Source organism: Gallus gallus, chromosome 21 (genome assembly GCF_016699485.2).
Source record: "Gallus gallus isolate bGalGal1 chromosome 21, bGalGal1.mat.broiler.GRCg7b, whole genome shotgun sequence".
Lineage (NCBI taxonomy): Eukaryota > Metazoa > Chordata > Aves > Galliformes > Phasianidae > Gallus > Gallus gallus.
In genome coordinates this window covers 5,791,775-5,816,408 of record NC_052552.1, presented here as the reverse complement: position 1 = coordinate 5,816,408, position 24,634 = coordinate 5,791,775, and the positions used below count along the sequence as shown (strand labels likewise).

At 45.6% G+C, this 24,634-nt stretch overlaps 1 protein-coding gene and 1 long non-coding RNA gene across 10 annotated transcripts in view; one reads left to right on the top strand and one right to left on the bottom strand.

Annotated features, from left to right (window-relative positions):
* Positions 1-24,634, top strand: part of DISP3 (dispatched RND transporter family member 3) — a 117,532-nt gene that overhangs the window by 10,524 nt on the left and 82,374 nt on the right. For 4 of the 8 annotated variants that reach the window (XM_046903168.1, XM_046903167.1, XM_046903166.1 and 1 more), the window contains 7 exons: positions 2,452-2,566; positions 8,683-8,805; positions 10,601-10,880; positions 13,196-13,335; positions 13,639-13,748; positions 14,363-14,718; positions 18,370-18,486. The gene's annotated coding sequence lies outside the window, so the exon portion shown is untranslated. The remainder of the gene's footprint in view (positions 1-2,451; positions 2,567-8,682; positions 8,806-10,600; positions 10,881-13,195; positions 13,336-13,638; positions 13,749-14,362; positions 14,719-18,369; positions 18,487-24,634) is intronic. The other 4 variants (XM_046903169.1, XM_046903172.1, XM_046903170.1 and 1 more) reach the window with 4 other exon arrangements.
* Positions 13,543-18,714, bottom strand: LOC121107394. 2 transcript variants are annotated; one of them, XR_005841477.2, is made up of 3 exons: positions 18,645-18,714; positions 14,984-15,255; positions 13,543-14,472 (listed from the first exon to the last, which is right to left on the bottom strand). It is a non-coding gene; the product is annotated as an uncharacterized LOC121107394 (long non-coding RNA). The 2 variants fall into 2 exon arrangements; XR_005841476.2 differs by having other exon boundaries at positions 13,543-14,469.

Sequence of the window (24,634 nt, the reverse complement as noted above, 5' to 3'; positions counted from 1 at the left end):
GAGAAAAAAACATTTCCTCTCACAGCTGGCATTCTGAGATCTAGCGACCCGATGCTCACAGCAGCTATAAATAAACCTTACTTAAGCCCTGGAGACTATTATGATTCCAGTGAGTCACCCAATTGACACAGCTTTAATCTGCGTATCTCTGCCTCTTCCTGTTACGTATCCAGTATCACATTTTGTTGTGATCTCTGCTCATGTCAGTGCTTTGCCTGGGAGTCTCTGTCTGGCAAAGAAACAAACTCTCATGCCCATAGCACTGTCTGTTCATCCTTAGTGCTGCAGAAGCTTTCACAAATTCAATGTTCTGTGAGTGAGGGGAGACTGAGGCAAGGATATGTCGCCCAAGGCCTTCCAGCTGACTGCTGGCAGATGGGAATAGGAGGATGTACCCATGTCCCCTTAGATAGGTATTTAGCTTTTCTTCCATAAATCTCCTGTTAAGCTGCTGTCCAGGGCAGCTGCCCTTTAATATTGATGCACAGTAAGGTCACGGTTCCTTCCTTGTGATCCTTGATAGGAAGGTGATATTTCTCAGGTAAACTAAAGGAAGGAAATCAGAGTGATTTACAATATTTGGCAAGGAGTTGTTATAAATCTGTTTTTTTCCCAGCCAAACCCCACTCTCGTTGAAGCCCATACTTACATTTTCCTGGCTTCAGCAGGAGTTGTATGAAGCTATTACATTGCCAGCCACTGGTGTGCTGAGCTGCTGCATGCATTTAAATAAGATGCATTGCTCTCTGCTTCTTGCCCTTGCCAATAGACCAGAATCATAGGCTTAGCGAGGTGGAGGCTGCTTGTCAGTAATGAGCTCAAAGGTGCCTGATGTATTCTTTCTCCAAGGCACCTGGAGAGTCAGTTCTTTAGGAGAAGAGCCCTTGTTGACGGCAGAGATGTTGCTCCAGCCGTGAACATCCTAAGAACTGTGACCTGGGCAGCCTGCACTGTTTTGCTGCTGGGGTACCCTGCAAAAACGCTCTGTCTCTGCAAAGCCTTTGCTGTGTGCCCTCTTCTGCACCAGCCTGCGCTGCATGCTGCTGGGCTTACATACCTAATGAGATGTCAGTTTGCCAGCAAGATTGTTTAATTCCCCAGCTGCCTCTTCAGCTGCTTCCTCTAGCCATAAAAAGGGAACTTGAAACCACCCACAGGCCATTGCGACAAGGAATTCTGTTGAAATCTCAGTGCTTATTCACTTTCCCATTTTTTTCCTCTATTTTCTATCATTGCTTTTGAGTGAGCTGTGCATGCAGTTGAGGAGGCAAGGTGCAAGATCCTCACTGACCCTTGTGCTAAATCCTCAGTTTTGGACAGTTTATCCTATCACTTGCCTCCTTTCTCTCAAAAATCCAAGTCAGATAAATCAGACATAGCCAGCAAAACCTGCCACAGATGATTGCCCTCTGCTTTCTTCCCAAGAGTTTATGCATCCCAGAGCCCAGCTGTAACTTTCACTCCTTGTAAAGGAATGGGGCAGAGTGCTGGAGTAGACAGTGGGAGAGCAGATATCTGTGCACTCAGGGAGTGACCCATGAGACAGAGCACAGCTATGTCTCCCTTTCTTGTTTGCAAAATAGGACATACCATCTTTCCTCCTTATTTTATTTGGCATCTTTAGGAATGCTGCAGTAGCCAAGGGGGTATTTTATAGCAGAAGAGAGGCTGATGTTGAAGTGCATGGGATTCCTTACTGACCCAGCCCTTAGTCAAGTCTCCAAGTCAAGTCTCCATTGAATTTTTCCTTTCAAATGAAGAGGAATTTTCAGAATCCATTCCCTCTAGCTCCACTGAAACGGTTAATAGATAATGTTCTTGTTTGTAGTCCTGCCAGGAATTTTTTAATTACCTGTATGGTTTTATTACATAATGGCAATGTTTGCTCCATTAGACTATTGGCATCTTTGCAGAAAGCAAACAAACCTGCTGACATCCATCAGGTTGACTAATTACAGACAGTTTGTTTCTTTTTTTTTTTTTTCTTTTTTTTTTTTTCAGTTTTCCTGGTCAATACTGGCACTAGATCTGCAGTCTGGGCTCAGGCTGCTTGCCCAGCCTGTACATGTCTTGCTGCCTTAACTGCCTGGGAGATGGTGGCACTTGATACTCCTGAAAGAACTGGAAAGGGACAGATGAATGCTGCAGCATTGTCCCCAAGAGCCTAGGACGGGGGGTTGTGTTTACTGACCCAGCTCCTGCCTTTCAAGACTATGTTTAGAAGAAGAAAAGAAAAATATGACAGCTCAGGTGTATTCTCCTTCATATCCTCACCCTTGTGTGCTCAATTATACTTGTCCAAGTAAGGTGTGAAATGCTACCTAGGAGAAGGAAATCATTTTGCACTGTAGCTAGCAACATGGTGAAGTGCAAAATGGGAACAGCCTAATCCAAGGTATGGAAACAATGACAAAACAACATTCTCACAGTGTCACTGTCTCTGCCTTTCAGTTATTGCAGTTTATTGCCAAATCATGACAGCCAGCCATCATCAGCCATGACATACTTCAGAGACAATCCAAATGCTCTCTCCAGATATCGTCATGGAAGAAGCAGCATTTTGTGGGTAAGCCATCCTTCCACTGCTTGTTTATACAAGTGCTGCAGTCTGGGTTGGTTGCTGCTATCCTGTGGAGACCAGGCAAGGCAGAAAAGAATAGAAGCTGAACAGTGACAGGATGTTCTGATTCCTCTTCTGATGGGAGCAGAAAGAAAAAGACAGAACCAGACATTAAACTAGATGGTTTCTATCCTGAACAGAAGAAGGTTGTGTGTTCACAGAGACAGCAGCTCTTCTGTCTGTGTTAGAATTTAACTGGCTGTGCTCTGTAATGTGGAAGAATTGTGCGGCCTGACCCTCATCAAGTGGGAGTAGGCAGTGAGGGTAGCATGCAGTGTAGTCACTGTTGGAGGAGTGAGGTGTGGTATAGCCCAGTGCAGTGAATTCCTGGAGAGAGAGGAAGGTTTAGAGAGCTCTAAAGGGAGGTGAGGGAACAGAGCAAGGATGGCAGAGGAGCAGAATAAACTGTGTAAGTGGCATTGCTTTAACCTTACTCTCTAAAGCATGATGAGTCCAAATGCCCTAATATGGGGGCATGTGAGTGGAAGTCTTTATGAATGGGACAGCCATAGGACAGTGGAGGAAAAGCCACATGTCCCCCACTCAGTGCCTGTCACCTTTCCTCCCCACCATGAGGACCTATGTGAAGTGGAACAGGGCCTGATGTGCTGACGTGCCATTGATCTGGAAATGGCTTTGTCTTGGAAAGTCAGAGCAAAGGTTCATAATTGAATCCAGCAGGCGCAGGGACCCAGCTTGGGGGCTGATTGGTATTCAGCTCTGGTGCAAAGTGCTTAAGAAAAAACTTATTAATTTCCCCTTCCACAAAGAGTGGGAGTGCGACAGTAATCACAGTATCAAGTCATAATAATAAAAAAAATTCCATTGAAAATAGCTGTTAAGACTCTGGAGGGTTCAGCAGGGGAAGATTGTATTAAGATAAAGTAGATTATAACACTGGCGGACATTAAAGGTTGTCATTGTATGGTAAATCACATCAGGAAGTCACAAAAGCTGCTCTTTACACAGTCAGGGATAGAATACTCTGATATAGCACCTGATTTATTCTCTGACCCCATTATGCCATCCCTGGCAAGCAGGTAGCTAGAAGGAGGAGAGGAAGAAGGGAGAGGCTTGCCAGCGGGTTATATGAGCTGTGGTTTTGGGAAAGGAGGTGGAACGGGGTTGAGGCCAAGCACATTAGTCCCTTCCCTTTCTGCGGTGTGCTGGAACTCTGCATGCTTCCTGCAGTGCAGAGGTGTGGATTGTGTTCCCCCACCTCTTCTCTCCTTTGGAAAACATCAGTGATCTGAGAAGGATACATATGACTCCAGCACTGTATCCTTCAGGGGCCATCCTGTTGTCCCCTTGGTGATGGAGGCGCCAACTGGGCTTTCCTGCTATTCAGACTATCTCATTGCCACCACAGTATCCTGCCAGCAGTCCCCAGGACCTAATATGTGCATATTCAGCCTGCAGCATACCCCATCCCAGTCCCTAGCTTCCCAGAAGTGTTCCATGCACAACTACCTTTCTTTTATCTGTCCAAACCTTTCCCCAAACTAAAATGCTGAAATCTCTTTGCTCCTTGTGGAACAAATACAATCCAGAGACAATGCAAAAAACACACTTAAACCTGATGGGTGTTACAGAGTGGGACTTGGTACAATACAGATGGTGAGTGAAGCCCTTTTACTGCTGGAAGTGTGTATATTGTTAAGCAGGTAAGACGAGGGCTATCGGCTCCCTCCTCCCTGACCAGTGCTGTGTGTACATCTTCCCAGGAGTCTGACCCAGTTCTGTCACAGATAGAGATTAAATTAATGCCTAAAACCAGCCCCCTTCCTATTTTGCAGCTGAGTGCTTTCAAACTCCTGCCTACTGTTGTCCTGTGTCCTTGACAGATCTGCAGCTGAAAGACACTTTTTATCTAATGGAACCAGATCTAATGGTTCTTCTAGCGTGAAGTGTGTGGACATACAGATCTTACACAGATTTCTCCTGCACAAGTGTGCTTCTACAACTAAATCGTGCTTTTTTTTTCCATTGGCCTTTGACACCCTAATCTCTCTAGTTCCAGGTAAAGGCTCAATATGCTGGTTTTGTTAGTGCTTCTAGGTTTTATCATCTTGAGAAGTAAGAAGTAGTATAATATATATTAAGTGTATCTTAATATGTGTCATATATCATCCAACCTGGGATGGGACACGCTTAGCTCTCTGGGCAGCAGTGCCAGGACCTCACTGCCCTCTGAGTGAAGAATTTCCACCCAGCATCTAACCCATGGGTGTCCAAGCTTTTGACTTTCCTGTCACACCACCAATATCCAGCTCTGACACTCGGTGGGGAGGTGCTCCTGCCATGATGGTATGGGGCAGGGAGCATCTGCAGTGCAGGCTGTGCCAGGCTGTGGGTTGGGCATGCCTGATCTGACCTAAATTTGCCCTTCTTTTACTTTAAAACCATTCCCCCTTGTCCTATTGCTATCCTCCCATGTTAAAAATCAGTCTCCGTCCCTTTTAGAAGCTTCAAAATTCCACTACCTCCCTCAGGTGATTCAGAAGACATTTGGTGATGGGGTCCCACTCTTGTTGTGCACAACTTCTTAGCTGGTATGCATTTTATTCACATTTTCACTAACAGAGTGCACACACATACTACCTGTGCAGGCCCAGCGGTGCCATGATGAAGGGCCACGGTCCATGCTGGGATCAGAAAAAAACAGGTTTTGGTGGACAAATGCCAAAGGCAGATGCCAGCTCTGGAGGCAGGACACGGTGCAGAATGTCCCTCTGCAGCAGGACCAGGATGAGGGAGACAAGCTGCAGTAGTCCTGAGAACAGCAGAAACCTCATGGGAAACAGTGGCGTGGCAGTGAGCAGTTCAGGTGCCCCCAGAAGAGGACACCCTCAGGGCCATGTTGGCCTGGATGTGCTGCGATCTTCATGAGTTCTACTAGGGATACATGTGCCTGTAGGCTGCATGGATCATGCCTGCCCTCTGCCTCAGGTCTGAGCCAGGGTTGGACACTCACCTTTGTGGCAGTGCGCTTTTTGGAGGTCTTTGATCTCCTCTCTCAGTACCTGGAGAAGCAAGTCCAGTCAACAGCCCACCCTGTGCTTGCTCAGAGTGGCCTTCCCCCCATAAATGCAGTTCCCTCTGCTCCCTCCCTCCCATCTTCGAAACCTTGTTCATCTCTGCTTGTTCTGTGACAGCCTCCATCAGCTCTGCAGGCTTCCTCTTACACTGCAAAGCAATTGAGACATGTTGCACTGATGCAGGGTGGGACAGGGCAACCCCAGCCCTTCCCCAGGGCACAGCAAGGCCAGGCCAAATCATTGCAGCAAGCACAGAGGTGCCCTCAGGCTGGTGTCATGGCCCAGCAGCTCTGCCCTGTGGGATTGCTGCAGATAGGTTCACACATCTAGATCAGCTGCAGCAGCAATGTGGCTGCCTGAGGGGTGACATTCTCCAGGTCCTGCTCATTCCCAAGCTCACTCTGCAGGGTGACTCACATGCACACCATTGCTGCACCTGCACGCCAGGAGCCATAGCAGCGTGAGGGGCACAGCTGTGGACATGGCTGAGCATGGGCACTCCCACAGTGCCCTGCCCCAGCATGCCATCATGCACTGGAAGTTTTGTGTGCTCCTTTACACCTGTGCTTAGGCATGCCATGCTTCCCACCTGCCATGGGATCTGGCATGGGTACAACTGCATGCCCATGGGTAGGCATGCACGCCCTGGTCCTCCACTCACACAGGCACAGCCATGCTGTCTCAGACACAGGGCACAGCCTCACATGGACACAACAATTAGGGGAGGCCAGACGTGCCACCAGAAAAGCCACAGGGTATCTGCCTACCCCTCACTGCTCACTGCTGTGGACAGATACCAACCACCTCCTGACTGTGCTGTGCCTGGTGGCTGTACAGATCCTGCCTGCCCTCTGCCTCAGGTCTGGGCCAGGGCTGAGGCTTCACTCACGTTGCCTTTTGGTGACCTCTCTTCTCAATTTAAGGTCCTTGGTCTCCTCCCTCTGCATGGAAGGACCCGAGTGTCCTGGTGGACAGCAGGTTGACCTTGAGCCAGCAGTGTGCCTTTGAGGCCAGTGGTACCCTGCAGTGCCTTACATGGATCGTGCCTAAGGAGGGGATGGACTCTAGCAGTCTGTTGTGACAGGGCAAGGGGAAATGGTTTCATACTAAAAGAGGGGAGATTCAGATTGGATGTAAGGAAGAAGTTTTTTACAATGAGGCACTGGTGCAGGCTGTCCAGAGAGGTGGTGCAGACACCCAAGGTCAGGCTGGAGGGTCTCTGGACACTGATGGAGCTGTGGGTGTCCCTGTGCATTGCAGGGGGGTTGGACCAGATGGCCTTTAAGGTCCCTTCCAATGCAAACAATTCTATGATAATTGCAGTATGTCTGTGTGGAGAATAACCAAGCCAGGACTGGGTAGGCAAGAACCAAACTGAGTTAATTTTGATTCTTCTGGTTCAGTTGCATTGCTATGTTTTTTAATGCAGTTCAGATCTTTTGCCCGTCATGCTGCTTTAGGAGCTCTCATGAGGTGGAGGGAGAAGAGAAATAAGCAGCTGCACTTCTAAAGAAAGTCAAGGGGAAAGCGTAAATAATAAAAGCTTTGGCAGCAGCCGTAGAGCTGGAATGAGAGTGGAATAGAAAGCTGCATTTTGTAAGTCATCACTATGTTTAAACTGCGTGATTTCACCTAACTCACTAATAATGCCTGTTTTTCAAAAGAGCAGCCAGGCGATTCATCCATCGCATTCTGTACTGAAGTAAGGAATCGCCTCAGCAGGGCAGGGGAATCCCCTGTCATGAGGATCTGCTGCTGTTATCCTGCCTCGCTGCAGTGGTGGCTAACAGCATCCAGGACATGGCTGGGGGCTGCCTCAGCTCATCTGGAGCATGGGGTGTTTTCTGTCCCCCCGATGGTCTTTCCAGGGCACAAATGATGCTGAAAGGCAGAATATGAATCACAGAAGAGTTTAAAGCTTTCAGACCATGAACTGTAAAACACTGGAGTCCAAGTGGAGAAGGACCTGAGCGTCTTGGTGGCCAATAGGGTGACCACAAGCCAATAGTGTGCCCTGGTGGCCAAGAGTACCCCAGGGTGCATCACACAGAGCGTGGCCAGCAGGGCAAGGGAGGTTCTCTGTCCCTCTGCACTGCCCTGGGGAGGCCACATCCAGAGCACTGGGCCCAGTGCTGGGCTGCCCAGTTCAAGGCAGGCAGGGAACTGCTGGGGAGAGCCCGGCAGAGGGCTATGGAGAGATCAGGGCCTGGAGCATCTCCTGTATGAGGAAAGGCTGAGAGCCCTAGGGCTGTTCAGTGTGAGGAGGAGAAGGCTGAGAGGGGATCTGAGCAATGTGTATAAATATCTTAAATGCAGGAGTCAAATGGATGGGGCCATTTTCAGTGGTGTGCAGCAACAGGATAAAGGACAATGGGCACAAACTGGAGTATAAAAGTTATGTGCAAATATGCAAAAGAACTTCTTTGCTCTCAGAGTTACAGAGCCCTGAAACAGGCTGCCCAGAGAGGTGGTGGAGTCTTGTTTGAAGATACTGAAAACCCACCTGGACTCTTTCCTGTGCAACCTGCTCTGGGGAACCTGCCTTAGCAGGGAGGTCGGACTCAATGGTCTCCAGAGGTTCCTTCCAACCTGTATGATTCTATGATCCAGGTGCTGAGCTCTTTTGAAAATACAGAGCCTGACATGTGCACTGAGTCTGTGTGCATCTTCTGCCAAAATTGTAATTACCCTCTTGTTAGAAGCAGGAGAAAGTCAGGGAAAAACAGGGAAAAACTTCCTGATACTTCTTTCTCCAAATATTGAAGCAGGTGCGTTTTGCTGATACGGAGTTTTTGAAAGTAATCTGAACTTGCATGCTCAACACTTAGAGGAGTCAGTATGAACATTTACACACCTCTGTGCCCTTCAGTTGAAACTGACCTATCTGACTTAGTTGACCAAATGCAATGGAATAGCTCCAGCCAGTGACTTTTTATCAGAAATTTATGTCCAGTGCAGATAAACTCAGTGAGCAGCTCTGAATAATGACCACACTTCTGACAATGTTGTTTTCTGTCATTGCAGAATCACAGCTTGTGCATTTTTGTCCTTATACAACTCTGTGAAATGTGACAGTGCCAAGAAGTTGCATCTGGTTTATACCAAGGAAGCTAAAGAGGTGACTTGATCACTGCCTTCAAGTACAAGGTAAAGATTTCTGATAATGGAAGGCTCATTAATCTAATAGTCAGTGGCCTGTGAGATCCAGTGTCTGGAAGCTAAATAGCTGGAAGGATATCTAGATTTAGACTGGAAATACAATTTAAACAATACCATGAGTAAGTACTGGAGAAGCTTACCTAAGATTATAGTGGAGGATCTGTTACTAGAAGTCTTTGAATCGGGGTCGGATGTCTTTCCAAAAAGCATACAATAGCTTAGGTAGCCAGGCTTGTAGTAGGAATTACAACTGTTTCTCGATGAATGTTATTATTTGAAGGAACAGGGTAGTTTAGAGCCAAGATCTTGGATCAAGGAGAGAGAAGGTTTGACCTAGAGTATACCAGCCAGAAGTGGTGGTTCTGGAGTTATCCTAATGGAACGGAGCTCTGTCTGCTTCCTTGCTGTTAGGAAGCAAGGAAACTGTCACCTCCAGGTGATCCTGACCTGCTTCATTTAATCTGTTTTCCAAGCATTTTTCTGAGTGTTCCATTCTGCTCTCTCTGGGAGATTTCTACACGATCTCCCCAGGGAATTTTTCTCTGGATCTTGTGCCAAACGTGTTCCTCACATGCTGGGTAGTATAACATCCCCAGCCTGAAACTATGCATACAAATAGACTCAAGAGGCTCAGTGTTTGAGGCCTTAGTTCCATCATCCCCTGTTGTCAGAAGCCTAATGAGCTGTGTTATTAAATGGCTCTACACTGTTCCCTTGTGCTGGTGACGAACATGGCCCACAGGCAGAGGAGCTAAGTTGCCCAGTTGTATTGATTTCTTCAGTGCTCACAAATTCTGGATTGCACTGCTGATGGGGTTAGTGTATTAGTGACTGCCCAGAGCCTCTTCACGCCTAAGGGAGCAAATCCACCAGCTCAGGCTGCCCAGGGCCCCAGTGGTGGCCTTGAGCACTGCCAGGGATAGGGCACCCACAGCTCTCTGGGCAGCAGATCCAGGACCTCACTGCCCTCTGATTAAAGAATGCATTCCTAACATCTAACCTAAATCTCCCCTCTTTTAGTTTAAAGTCATTCACCCTTGTCCTATCATTATCAGACCATATAAAAGTCAATCCCCCTCCTGTTTATAAGCTTCCTCCAAGTACTGAAAGGTCACAGTGAGGTCTTCCTGGAGCTTGCTCTTCTGCAAGCTGGACAAGCCCAGGTGCAGCAACCTTTCTTCATAGAAGAGGTATCAAGTCCTGCTCAGAGGGCAGAAGTTAGCCCTTGGAAACAGGAAAGGAAACTGGGAGAAAGTTTGCCTGTTTGTTGAGCAGCAGGCTCTGAAAGCTTCCGTTCCTACTGACTCAGAGGGAAGGAGGTAGTGTCCAAGTATTTATCCTTCCTAAGGGCAGTCTTGATTTAGGAGTAAGGAACAGGAAATTGCAGTGGTATAAGGCACAAGTAATGCAATTATGGTGATATAAAGCCAACAACAGGCACATCCTGAGTGACAGAATGAGGCTGGAGCGTGGCAGAGCAGTGCCTGATGTTCCATGTGCCTCCCTTACCTCGTAGCAGGGTGTGCTGCAGGGAGCTGTAGCACCAGCAAGGGGTGACAGGGCTGTGAAGGAAATAAATGTACCTGCACAGAGTGCTGCCCCCGGCTATGGCTTGCTATTAATAACAGTAATAACATATGCCAGGATGTGGAAGAGGCATCTTTAGTAAAGTGCTGATCACTGCCACTATCTGGGGCAGAAACAAATTGAAAAAACAGTTTCATTATTTTATAATGCACAGTAATGTCACTTTTGTGTTTTTTATTATTTCCCTGTGTTTAAGCTTTGTCTGCAGGGGGGCTGTCTGTTTCTAATACTTGGTGCTGCAGATTGGCAGGTGAGGTGATATGGAAGGGAATGCTCAGCAGCCCTACCCAGCCACAACTAGAGGAGTCAGAACTGAACAGCTCCAGAAGCCAACTGCTCTGTGGTCTTATCCACTGAGATGTGCCACGGTCAGCTTGTTCTCCCTCTGCCTCAGATCTACTGCAAATGGAACCATTTGGAATGCAGCCTAAATCCCACTGGAGCAATTGGGATGCAGATGGCAAGGAAAGCTGAAGGTAATTTCCTCCTGTTCTGCCATACTAAACGGTAAATGTGCAGAGAAGAACCTGCTGTATACAATGGGAGCAGGGGCAGAGGCAGAGAGATTTACAGCAAGTTCCTGGACCAGAGTCCCTGCTGAATGTGAGCTGCTTTCAAGTTCAAGGGCTATCCATCCATGGGATTAAAGCAAGTGTGGATGCTGTGCTGAGAATGTAAGCCCCAGTGCAGCACTCAGGCAGTGACAAAGAGATCACCCAAGCAGAGATCAGAGGTTGTTCTGAAGGAGACCTGGGCGATATTTAAGTACATAAGCTTCAATAGCTTCCCTTTTATTAAGGAATGCATTTTTGTCATTCTCATAAACTGCACTTGGCAAAGCCTCCTTAATACTGAATCATTTATTTTTCCACTGAGAAAGATGACTCTGTGTGTAGGGTCATTATGGAGAAAGTTGCAGTGCACTTGTTTGCATTGATTGAAAGAGTGTTTCGTGCTGTTCCCTGATGCAGTGAGTCTCCCTGAAGGTGAGTAATCCCTAGACCTGAGCAGGCAGGGACAGCAGCTGCATGTCAGCACAGCCAGCCAGTGTCCAAGCACACTGCAGTGTCCTTTGCTTTGTTCGTAGACCTGAAAGGATCCCCTCGCCTGTGTTATCCATGAGGTTGCATGGAAGTGGCAGCAAAAGACAAACAAGAGAGTTTTTCCTTTCTCCTGGGGCTGAGAAACTGTGCTCTGTGTGTGCTTTTCTTTCTCTCTTTTTTTTTTTTTCACTCCTTTGTTTAATGAGATGCACAAAGGAAGGAGGAAAAGCAAATTTAATTATAAAGCCGTATCTTCCTCCCTTCTCTGTCTTTCCGGACTGGGAAGTGCAATCATCTCCCCTTTGATGCAAGAATGAATTCAGCAGCATGCATTGTTAAATTATTATTTATTTAAAATGAAAGGAAATTACTTTCAGCTCGGTGCCAGTTTCTAGCCCAGTAAGAACAGCAAGAGGAGAAAATAAAGCACCAGCACTTCAGAGGACAGCAGTATACCCATATACAAGTATATGTATACAGCTGGAGTAAGAGTCAGGGTGACTGTATGAAGGAGTGCATGCTACCTGGACATGTATCCTCTCTGGTTAGTGCACAGATGTTGTGGAGGCAGAGAAAGCACTGTCTTGTTTAACCTTTTAGAGCTGCCAGTATGTGCTAAGTTGTACTGTTATGGCACTTAGCCCCATCCCTGCAGACACCCAAGGTCAGGCTGGAGGGGCTCTGAGTACTGATGGAGCTGTGGGTGTCCCTGCTCAGTGCAGGGGTTGGACCTGATGGCTTTTAGGGTCCCTTCCAACTCAAACCATTTTATGTTTCCATGGAATATGTTCAAAGCCAAGCTGTGGATCAGTGAATGGTGTGGGAACAGAACTCAGTATCCACGACCCACCATAGCAGTAGGCTGCACATGCTTCATATCTTCAAAAACAAGCTGAGAATGTTGGATGTGCTCTCTGGGACAAGAGCAAACTCTTTTGAACATCTTTGCACCCTGCGTAGTAGAGAGGAGTCTTGGTTCACCAAAATGTTAATAGAATCATAGAATGGCCTGGGTTGAAAAGGACCACAATGATCATCTTGTTTCAACCCCCTTGCTATGTGCAACCACCAGACCAGGCTGCCCAGAGCCACATCCAACCTGGCCTTGAAAGCCATAATTCACAAAATCAGAACTATTTTTATTTGTCAGAACATCACTATTCAGGGCAAGCATGGGTCTGAGTGAAGCATAAGTGTCAATGCTGTGTTTCTCTTGACTCACAATTTCTTTTTTCTGATTAGGAGCTAGACATTTCACTGTCCTTGCCATGCACTGCTATGAGGAAGGACAAGGCCATCCAGGCTCCAGTGCCTCTGTCTTATTCTGTTTCTATGAGCTGTGAGCAGCCTGGGACGTTATGTAAGGCCATAATGAGGCTCAAGAAAAGGTTGACTCAAAAAATAAAAGATTCCTTTATGATCTGTGCTACAGATGGAGCAACAAATGGATAATAAAAGGGCTGGAGACTGAAGGCAAATCCTCCCCTTAGATTAAGGAGAATTAAGTCCTTTGGGGGATGTGTAATGTATGAGGCTTCATTATTCTTGGGGGAAGCAGCTTATGATCTCTTGGTCAGAAAGATAAAAGGATCATAAACTCAAATGGCTCCACATAGTCCATGTGAGTCAGATAGCAGCAGAGAATCTGCTGGAGGTAAGCTAGATACAAGCCAGCCTGCCTTGTGCTGGAAAAGCAGCTCCTGTGGCACTGCAAATCATGTTGTCCCTACACTTTCCTATCTCCTCAGGGCATTTGGATACATGCTGTCCCATGGATGTCTAAATGGGAGAGAAGGTCTTCTAGAAGCACATGAAGGACCCTAGAGGAGACAAGTGTTGGGAAAAAAAACATGTCAGAACATCTGAAATGCCTCCTTCATTGTCCCAGGTACTTGCTCTTCTCTAGTCCAAGCTTTCCTACCCTGAGCCTCCTGTGCAGTCTTTCCCTCTCCCCTACTTGATGCCTACCTCTGTTTTTCTCCCACGAAGGCTCTCCCTGACCCACACCCCATCTCTCTTGTACCTGCTCCTACCTGAGCCTTATCCACCTCGTGATGCCCAAATGCATTTCTTATCTTTAATCCCAACTCCTGAATCCTTTTGTTCATTTTATTTTATTTTACTTTTTTGCCAGGTTTTCATGTGATTTAGTGTTCTGAGAGGTCCTAACACATCTTCTATCTTTTGTCAGCTTTGGGAGCACTTACTTAACCTATATCAGCATGACTCAAAACAACATCAATGTTTGTCTCTGGAGTGAAAAGAAATAATGTGCTTTGTTCAGCTGCTTCCTATTCAAAGGTAAATTGCTTTGGTTTTCTCCAAGAGCAGATATTTTCTTTACCTCTCTCTCTGGTGTCTAACAGATTTAGGAGAAATCATGTTTACTTGTTTTCTTATGGATTTTGGAGATGGAGAGAAGCTCCTTTCTGGGTAACTTGACATACCTCTTATAGTGGAGTTGTACATCAAAGTAAGATAATGCACACTCTTGTACTGATCATGTCACTGCACTGGGGAGTGTGCATCTCTGTGCGTTGTTGAGTTTACTTTCTGCATTCTTACCATGTGTATGGACTCTTCATTCTGCGTGCTCCCCTGTCCTTTGCATGTGTCAAGCTGTATACAGGGCCTTATATAGGTATGTGTTACATTATTGTGATTTCATACATGCGTTTATCCTTGCTGGTCTCAGGGTACCAGAGCATTCAACACAGTTGTGTGAGGCATTGTAATTTGTGGCTTTAAAGCAGGTCTACCTGAGACACTAAAAACACCAAAAAATGTTTTGGTGTCTGTAATCTTGTTTTACTTCATTGACTCTCACGTTTTGAGAAATCCAGTGTGGATTTTCCATTCTTGGCTCACTCTCTCCATCTCCTTTTTCCTTTGTTTCTCTTTCTGCCTCTGCAAAGATGTCACCATGATGAAGCCCTTGATAGATTCCTGTGTGAGTCCCACATGGTGGTGATGGATTGCTGTTCTGTGCTGCTGCACGCTCCAACTGTCTTCATGGTTCAGTCTGCTGGATTGACAGAGCCCATAAATCACTCTGGAAGGCAAAGTGCTCTGAGAGCTCTGTCCCCATCTGTGATGTGCTGATGGGACACAGCCTTGCAATACCACATGCATGTGGATGGTGGCAGAATCTCATCAGTCCTGACAAATCCCAGAAAGGAGGCTCTGGCAAGGTGGGAGTGAACCTATTCTCCCACGTAACAGCAACAGGACAAAGAGGTGATGGCCTCAAGTTGCAGCATGGGAAGATCAGGTTGGATATTAGGAGAGATTTCTTCTCTAAAAGAGTGGTGTAATGCATTAGAACAGGCTGCCTGGGGAGATGGTGGGTCACCATCCCTGGAGGTGTTCAAGAATCATGGAGATGTGGCCCTGAGGGACGTGGTTAGTGGGCATGGTAAGGGTGAGTTGATTTTGGAGGTCTTTTCCAACCTTAATGATTCCATCTTTCTATTCCATCCTCTCCATGCATGTGACCCCTGTCCACCATGGGCACAGCACAAACAAATCAGTCATACCTGCACAGCATCCAGATACCTTCCTTGCAAATCCTGCAATTGCTTTAAGGAAACTCCCCAGTTTGTTCACCATTTGCCTCATCAGGGCGATGACTGCCTCATCTGTCTCTGTAACCACCATACCAGCTGCAGCTTTGTGAACCTCTGGAATGGCCCCCAGCAGTTGGGGGCCACCATTTTCCACAGGGTGGCAGCAGCATGCTTCCATTGTGCTGTTTGCTGGGCGATCACACTTGGGTCCTCCTCAGTCAAGGTTCTGGCTGGGATTAAACCTGAAAAGAGAGATGTTTCTAGGAAGGAGAGGGGGAAATCTGCATTTGCTCCTTGCAGACAGCAAAGCATCCACAGATGAAGCATCCTGACAATGCTGAGAGACAGCAGGCAGAGCCGTATGCAGGATGCACCTGCTTCTTTCCAGTGCAGCATGAACCTGCCTTCCAGATTAACTCCACTGTTTTGTTCCCTCCACCTCAGAAAATCCTCGGGGTGGAAGGGAGAGGTTTTGTTTCTCGGAGATTAAAACTGCAAAGTGACAGATGAAATTTTTATTATGATGATTTTTATTTTTGCGCCCGGGTTTGAAATGATGGCGAAAATTCTCAACAAAAATACCTCATGAATATTCAATTACAGCGCCAGCAACACTTTGCAGTCATGGATTATTTATACACGAAATAACCAAAGCTTCATAAATAATAAAATAGCAGCAATCTCCACTGTGTTTTATGTTCCCCATAGCCAGCAGGGAGGCAGGGAGGATGTGTCTTTGTAGCACATTTACATGCTGTATCAGCCCCGTGCAGTCTGGGAGCAGAGGGGAGGACAGAGGCAGCAGAACAAAGTGTGCGGGTGAAGGCAGTGGAGGTGTGGATGTGCAGAGCACAATATGTGCACAAGGAAATGTCTCATTGGCTTCTGTGCCGGTGGGTGCATCTGGCTGCAAAGGGCTTCTTGCATAGTGAAAACCATGTGTGGTTTTGAGTGGGAGAGATCACAGCACTGGGAGAAAACTCATAGCCAGGACGTGTTTGTGGGAAAGGAGATTGAGCTTTAATTGATCTTAGGTTTGGAAGGGACCCTTAAAGATCAAGTAGTCCAACTGCCATTCACTGAACGAGGACACCTGCAGCTCCATCAGGTGCTCAGAGCCCCATCCTGCCCGACCTTTGATGTCTCCAAACTTGTCTGCCTTGGCTTGGTGTAGCTATTCGAGTGCCCATGAACATAAGGGATGTCTGTAGCTGAAACACTAAGTCACAGCCTGAACCAGTGATTGAGCACCTGGTGGGAAGGCAGGGCCAATCCAGGGGAGCTCAGGTGCATGCAATGGATGACCAGAAGGACTGGAGCCAGGATCCACCCCTTCCCAGACCTCATTTAAGGTTTGGCAGTGGAGGCCAAGCTGTCTTGCTGGAGGTCCCTGTGTACCTTGAGGCTTTTGGAAGGTTAGCAGAGTTTTTCCTTTATTTCTATGCCTGTGGCTATTGCATTTGTGCAAGTCCTCGCTTGCTGCAGCCTAGGATTTTGCTACTCTGTTGTCATTGCTGTGCTTTCCATCGTGCTACAGTGTCCCATAACAGACTGCAGTAGTATTAAGCATAAATTGGTTAAGAAATGAAGCCCTCGGTTCTCAGACTGCCTTAACAAAATCTGTGTGTGGTGGCTTCAAATTATCCAAGTAGCCCTATGCCAGCCAAGCTAATGTTCCCCTCCTACAAGCAGCTCAGGTTGGCCTAAGTTGGTGTAGGTAAAGGAATGGAGCAGGCTGACTCTAGCCAGAGTAGCACCCACTTTAATTCCTCACTCGCCTCTAAGTGTGCTGTAATACCCAGTGCAAATCTCTCTAGCTCTCATTTTCCAACTGAAAGGCTGGTGTGTGATATGCAGCTTGCTATATGAGTGGTCCAGGGAAAAGAAGCATCGTTCTAGGGAATGTGTAATGCAGCTCCTCTCCTCCAGCCTAACTCCACTGTTTAATCAATAATAAAACAGGATCAGATTTAAAGGCTGCTTTCCTGAACACTAGGCAGCAGTGTGAGCACCTGAGCTTTTCAGACTGCACTGCTTTTAGGAGGAAGGTTCCTCTGCCCAGATGCCTTTGCTGGGTATTCAGCAGTGAATTAATGCAATGGAGATAAACAAAGAGAACAAAACATTGCCCATAGTTTTCCCTCCTTTCCTAAAGGTTGATGCTGGTGTCCCTCTCTTTACCGCTCCCACTGGGAAGCACTAAATGCCAAATCACTAAAAGCATCACTGGTAGCTCTGAGGAACGATTCATCACTCTGGTTTGGTGGCAGCATATTTATCCCCCCATGAGCCCACCCTACAAGAGGAGAGAGATAAATTGCTGTCATCTCTTTTTATGGAACATATAATCAGGTGGTAACATGGAGAGTCGACTCAGCTTCAAGCCATTTGGGATGAATTATTCATTCATTTAAAATGTGTTAAAAAGAAAGGGAAATCGCCTTCCTGATGCAGCATCTCTTCCTGGCACTGCTGCGGTTGGGGATTGCTGGAGGAGTCCTATTCTGATGCTGATCATAAAGCATGGATGGTTCTGCTTTCCTCCCAGGGAAAAAGCCCGAGGAGTCCATGGCTCTCAGAGTAGAATGGCTGAGGTGAATCCTGAAAGAGCTTCAGATGTGGTCATCTCACCACAGCTGTACGTCTGTCCTGCAGCAGCAGGGAATCTGTTTTATTTAGGTTGCCTTCTTGCTGCTTCCCGGAGTGGACAACTGATAGTTTCTAATGGAGTACTCAACTTCTAGCATCCTTGTTTTGGATTCCTCGGTTGGAACTGCCTGAAGCTGGCTATTATTTTTCTCTAATCCATCTGATATATTGAAAATATATATATTGAAGAAGGTAAAGTTTATGTAATGGTTCTGGAGGACGTTTATTACCTTAGAAGAACATTTGGGGCTGCTGAATCAGTGAAGCACAATTACGTATTTTCCATGAAACAGGCCTTCTATCAAGGTTTTCTCATTCACTTGAGACCCTTTTCTCAGTATTTTTAGCATTGTTTGGAAAAGCGTGTATTTATTTCTTGTTGCAAAATGGCCTTTAATGAAAACTTTCCTGGAAATTGTTGATAATTGACAAATATGGACTTTTCCTGATTCTGTACTATGACTGTTCTCCGTCTGGCCATTCAAAATAATTACTAGCTTTTTATATTTGACATTTTTCAGGTTGAAACATGTTTTTGTTTCTGAAAGCATTGGAAAAGATTGAACAAAATCCCATGAAAAGTTTTGAAAGAACTCAAAAGCATCTCTTCCATTTTCCATCCCAGCTAAAAAAAGAGACTCCTGATGCAGAAAAATTCTGTTTCCACTTTCTCCAAAGAATTAATTTGATGCTGATTTTTCTTCCAGAGAAATCACACTGGGAAGCAGAAGTTGCTGTAAAGGGGAGAGGTTCTGCAACTGACTCACTGGAAAAGGGGGAGAACAGTGCACAAAAGAACCTGCGGATATCCTGGTGGATTTCAGGTAGGAGATGAAACACACAACACATATCTTGCTGTAACTGCATGGTAATTTCTGTGCTGTGCTGTGGGAAAAATGCCAATTGATCCTTATAGCATTCTGTTTTGTCTGTGCAAGAATGCTACAAAGCCTTTATGACATCTAGATATACCCTTGCTTACCTGTCCTTCACACCTGTCTCCTTGGGGCTCCTCTTTCCATGTTCCTTAGAGCTCAAATACAAACACTGTGACAGAGTTCAGAACTCTGAGTTTGTGTCCATGCAACAACAGCACTGGTAGAATGTCTGAAGGATCCTTGGCACCGTCAGGAGTGCAGGAAATGAAACCTGGATCCAATAGGAGCACTTGGAAGGGCCTTGCATCTTCCTTGATTCAATCTTTGACCGTTGTCAGAAAGCCGTAAGTGCCTGATCTATTTCATTTCCTTTTCACTCATTTATGCTCACTTTAGACCCAATAACAACAACAGCCAAATTAAATTACTTTCTGCTGAGCTCTGTCCTGGAGATCTAGGGCAGTTCCCCTTTGCCATGCAGGTAAATCAGTTTACAAGGCATTCATAAGATACTGGTGAATGAAACACAAGCTTGTTACATCCATGGAGAAATTAGTTCTTGAACGCTACTGAAAGGAGTGGGGAACTAAAAAATGAGCAAAAAGAAATGAGAAAGGTTATAAACACATTAAGTTGGGCTCCCTTGCCTTAGTGTTTGGAGCTGTCTCAGCTATACTTTGTATTGATTACAAAACTTATTGGAGCTACCTGTTGCTATCAACTGGTTTCCACTTATTGCTTTCTTTACCTGCTGGGCAGTCAATAGTCTCACAGAACTGAAGCCCCAAGTCATCATAACACGGAGCTCACAAGGACTGTAAAGCAAAAAAAGCTGTTTTCTACTACTGCTGTTTCTTTCAGGAAAGGGAAACAACCCATGTGGCTGTTATTCGAGCAGCCATCATAGTAAAAAGCAGGGGAAAGCAAAAGAGCCACGTGGTGATCAATGTCAGGAGCCGTTCTGCTGTTCTGGAGTCTCTTTGTAACTCTTTTTTAACCTGCAGTGATTGTTCTGTATCTCTGGGCCCTTCAGTGTCTTTGTTGGTGAGGGAAATGGTTGCTATTTTCCCTGATTCTTTATATAGATCCATATAAGAAGGGCATAAAATAAAGCATAGTCTAGATGCTCTTTTTCAGAATTTAGACCTCCGGATTGAGGGCAGCCCACAGGACTCTGTTGGCAGCTGTCCAGTGGAATGAGTGGAAATGAACATCCAAGTTGTCGAAAAGACTTTGAAAATCTCAGCTTAAGTCCTTAAAAGTCCATTTACTTTCTCACTGCTCAGACTTCAGGTCAGCTTGGGCTCCTGCCTTCACTAACTGCTTTAAAACTGCCTTGAATTTCTCATCTCTTTTATCCTGTGGGATTTTTCTTTCTTTGCCTTTTTTTTTTTTTTTTCCCTGACCCTTCATAAATCTTTTTCTTTTTTTTCCCCTTTCTTGCACAAAAGCAGCCAGATGGAGATGTAGGGCAGGGGCAATGTGAGGTCATGCCCAGTTCAAAAATACGCCCCTGGCGTGCCCTGCAACCAGACATCCTCAGGCTGTTTTCAGTTCTTGCATGCTAAGCAAAACTGGGCTGGATGATATGCTGAAAGAAACCTGGAGTCTGCAGGAACAGTGTTGGAAATGTGTCCATTTTGTCTGCCTGAGACCCTCAAATATGATGCCATTTGCTTTGGTCCTAACGTTGCACAGTGACAGGTATATCAGCTGAGGAATCAATTATTTCGGTGGTATTTACTGTGAACTTAGCGTTATTTCATCTTCTTCTGTAAACCCTGGAGATCCTAGAGGAACAAGATGACACAAGATGCTTCGTTTTGTTCAGAAGTCAATTCCTGTCTTCCAGTAGTTTTACTTCTAGGGCATTAGCTTTAATTTCCTGTGTCATGACTGTGTTTCAGTGTCATGCAAAGGCACCTGCAGCCTATCTGAAGTCTTCCTCTATACTTTTAGCCAGACAAATTAGTCTTTACTATTTCCCTGGTCTTCTGTACCAGGAACCAGGGCTCTTGTGCTGCTTCCTACCCAAGAGGTGGCTGTGTTTTATTTACATGGACAAAAATAGACTTTCTAATGTAAAAAGCTGAACGTGGCTATATATTGCAAAGAGATAATATTTAGCATGCCAAAAAAAGAGACAGTCTTATTCAGGAATGGCAGGAATTTATGTATTCACTTGCTAGACTGCAATATAAACATGTTATTTTGATAGTGTACATTTAAATGTTATCTTTCTATTTAAGACTGTGACTAATTCACCCCTAGACTGGGACATCTCACAGTTACTGCTCATTTTCAGATCTTTGCATCCTGGAAAATCCTTGTGACCAAGGAGATTGAGCTCAGTTCTGCCTGGTCCAGAATTAATCACTCTTCATACTTGAGCTAGAGGGGTTTGCTGAGGTCCTTAATGAGCAAGACACAGGAAAGGACTGCGACACGGGTTAGCATCTGAGTGTACTCATCAGAGGGCAATGAAATCCTCATGTGAAAGGATACACTGGCACATGCATTTGTCTTCTGCCAGTTCATTTGCCTAGAGTGTATATCTCAGCTGCCGCATTAAAACTGTACTGCCTGTAGCAGGTCCTGAAATTATGGTCATGAGCCACATTCCTTTGACCTTCTCTGTATTCTGTTCAGATTTGGAGCTTCTTCCAATTTAGCCAGGCAGCCAGAGAGTAAATAAATGCTTCCCACCTGGCATGTGCAGAAAGGTTAGATTTGCATAAAGTGGCCGGTGTAAATTTCTCCTGTTTGTTGTCACCTCCCTTCCGACTGGGAATTCCAAGGCAGAGATAAATGTCAGCTGGAAATAGCATTTCAGTGTCAGCACTTAATCTCCTCCCGCTGTTTTCCTGTAGCCACTTTGTGCTGCTTTTTAACACATGGATCAGCCAATCACCTCCTACATGAGCATCTCATTACTGGGCTTCTCTGTTACTGCTTTGCTTACAATCTTGACTTTCCTCTTATGTTTTCTGTTAGTAAATTAAATTCTTATCAACTGGCAAGTCACTGTGCTGACATGGTTGGGCACAACAGTTTGCTACTGATTTAATTCTCCAAAGTAGTTCAGTGTGTCTATATCTTTTCTTCCTACGTGGATAAAGAATCACATAGATTCTCTTTGTCATACAGCAGGTCATATGTCTGACCTACAGATCACTTTAAGTCCCCAGGCTAAGAATTCATTTCTGCAGAGCTCTAAGCTGTTCCTAAGGTCACTGACCCATGTCACTGGAGTCCAAGAGAATCCAGGAATTCTGCAGCTTGGGCACTAGCATCTCAGCTGTGCTCCTCTGTAAGTGCTCAGAAGATATTGGCTGATGGATATGCCACCACCAAGAAAAGAAAGACAATCAGATTCTCATGAGAGGGTGCAGTTTTCTGGGTGTTTGATTTGGACATTCTTTTATCTAAGTGTCTGCTGCTTATATACCCTCTACGTTATGCTGTAATGGTTGAACAATCCTTACTCCGCAAAATCAGGGACTCCACCACTCCTGCTTCCCCACTTACTCAGCTTTTAACTCTAGCTCTTAGTGCCACTTAGGGCATGGAGGACTCTTATAATCACACTTTTTATCAGCATCATTTCTCTCATTTTGACTTTTTTTTTAGATTTCCCTTGTTTGTTCTGACTGTTCCTGGTGATCTGCTCCAGCTCTGGTTACTTCAGTTTGTACCAAGCAGACATATAACTGTGCTTTGATTTAGTGTGAATCAGAAAAATCTGCTCTGCTTGGTGCCTCCAGTGAGATTTAACCAGAGCAACAGGGCTTATTTTGCCATCCCCCTTCTGCTTTGCCTCCTACCCTCGTGTTGTCCTGCAGCCTTTGTTCTTAGCACAGTCCCCAGTTCCTTAAGAGATATTTTCATCTGATCTAAATCAGACTCACTTGTATCCTTGGAATAAATTGTGCAATTGTTTTGTCATTTCTCCAAGAGCAGTTTAGCCCCTTCATTTTGAACTGTGGTGGAGGATGGCATTCTGTTCTGTCTTCCTTTCTATAATGTGTTCAAAATGTGCTATTTCAGACATCCTCTCCAGTGCTGCTATTGCTGTATTCAGTAAGAGGGAGGAGGTGAAAGAAATAGATGGGTAATTTGGTTCTAAATCACTTTCCAAACAAAGCCAGTGCTGAAGGTCACCTGTAATGAAGCAGCCAAGTGGGTGAAGCCTCACAATCGAGGAGAAAAAGAGGAAAAGGAAAATGAGGCTAGAGATGAGTTAATGGTAATCTGGAAGCAATTTTATGGAGGTGCAGGTGTTTGGATTGGAGTCAGAGATGCTAACAGGAAGGGCACAGGAGAACAACTGCTTATGTGGAGGTTCTTTGTTGTGGTAGGAAAGACCACATGTTCCTTTAGGACTGCTTAGTCCTAACAGTAGGCTGGCACTGTGTCTGGGCCGCCCAGAGCTTTGGTGTCCAACATGAACCCACTCCCTCTGCTGCAGTGCAGTTCAGCTCAGCTCAGAAGTCTTTGTTGGCACAGAACAACCTCCACCTGTTTAGTTGAAGCTTGGGAACTCAGTTCACCCACCCAACAGCAAGCTCGGGGCACAGAAAAACATTGTGCATATCAGCCTGTGGTTTGCATGTAAAATCCTCACCCACTGCCAGATTTTTGTGATTTCTGGATAATCCAATTCTCTAGTTCAAAGAGAGCATTCCTTTAAGTAGGCATTTAGCTCCCAGGACTCAGGGAGATATTTATACTGGTAGTGATGGGAAGAGGAACAGAAATAGCTCACTTGCTGGGTTTTACAGTTATTATCATTGACGTTCATTGGAAAAAGATTCCAAGAGGGACAGGCAGGAAATAAATCTCTTTTTCTCTGAGGAGGCTCTTTGTGTGGGGAGAGATTTCAGTGGCGAAGTTCGGAAGAAACTTTTCTAACTACTCAGCAGTGGAATTGTATGGCATAAACTATGGATTTCAGGGAGTATCCTCAACAAATAATGGAAAGTCTCTTGGGTGAAGAGCCCTCTGGGGCACAGCTTTGGACCACTGAGGATGAAAAGGCTTCAGTTGTCCCTTACAGCAGCATTTAACGGTTGAGTAACTGTGGTGTAAGAAACTGTATGAGGAATCTGGTGTGTGGTGGTCTTCTAAGTGTCTTTCAGAGCTTCTGGAATAAAGCCCAAAAGGAAAAGTCTTGAGGGCTTTGGAGGAGAATCACAAATATCTGTGCTTTGAACATCACAGAGCCAGCATCCTTGGAGAGCTTATTATCACATCTCCTTGAACAACTGCCCATTCCCACAGGGTCACATGTAGAATAACGTAATGAAGAACTGTTGCCTTCATTCTCAGGCTAGAGCTCTTCTACATCACACCCCTGACTCTTTGTACTGCTCTGGATGTGTGGCCTTTGTTTGGCTAATGAAGCTGTCTGAAGCTTTGAAAGCCCAAGCTGCTCCTAGCACTCCTGACTTGGCACTTACAGCAGGAGCCTCTACCAGCAGCAGCCACACTTAAATACCTGATATTTCCTAAGAGCCAAGAGGATTGATATGACTAACAAAGTAAGCTTGGAAATGCAAAATCATTTTATGGGGAGAACAGGGCAGGTCATTAGGCTTGACAGACTTTTTGATAAGAACTTGCACATCTTTGACATTGTGCCTATATCCTGGTGACCACATTTGTGTATTTATAGGCACAGTGGTAGGCATGGAATACCATGAACTTAAACAGGTAGAAAAATGATTATAATACTGCATGGTCATAGGTAGAATCATAGGAAGGTTTTGGTTGGCAGAGACAGTAAAGGTCATCCAGTTTTAACCCCCTGCCATGGGCTAGGTGTCCCCTACCCGATCAAGCTGCCTACGATCCCATCCAACCTCCTTGGGCACCTCCAGGGATGGGGCACCCACAACTTCCCTGGGCAACTTGCTCCAGTGTCTCACCACCCTCATAATACTGCCTTATAAGTAGGTGAGTGGTGATGTGATGGAAGCTTGGAAACGTTAAAGAAGTAGTCAGTAACTCCCATTTTCTGCCTGCATTTCCTGCAATTACAAGATATACTACAGCCAAAAATGTTGGTTTGCTGCTGGAATTTTCCATCAACACC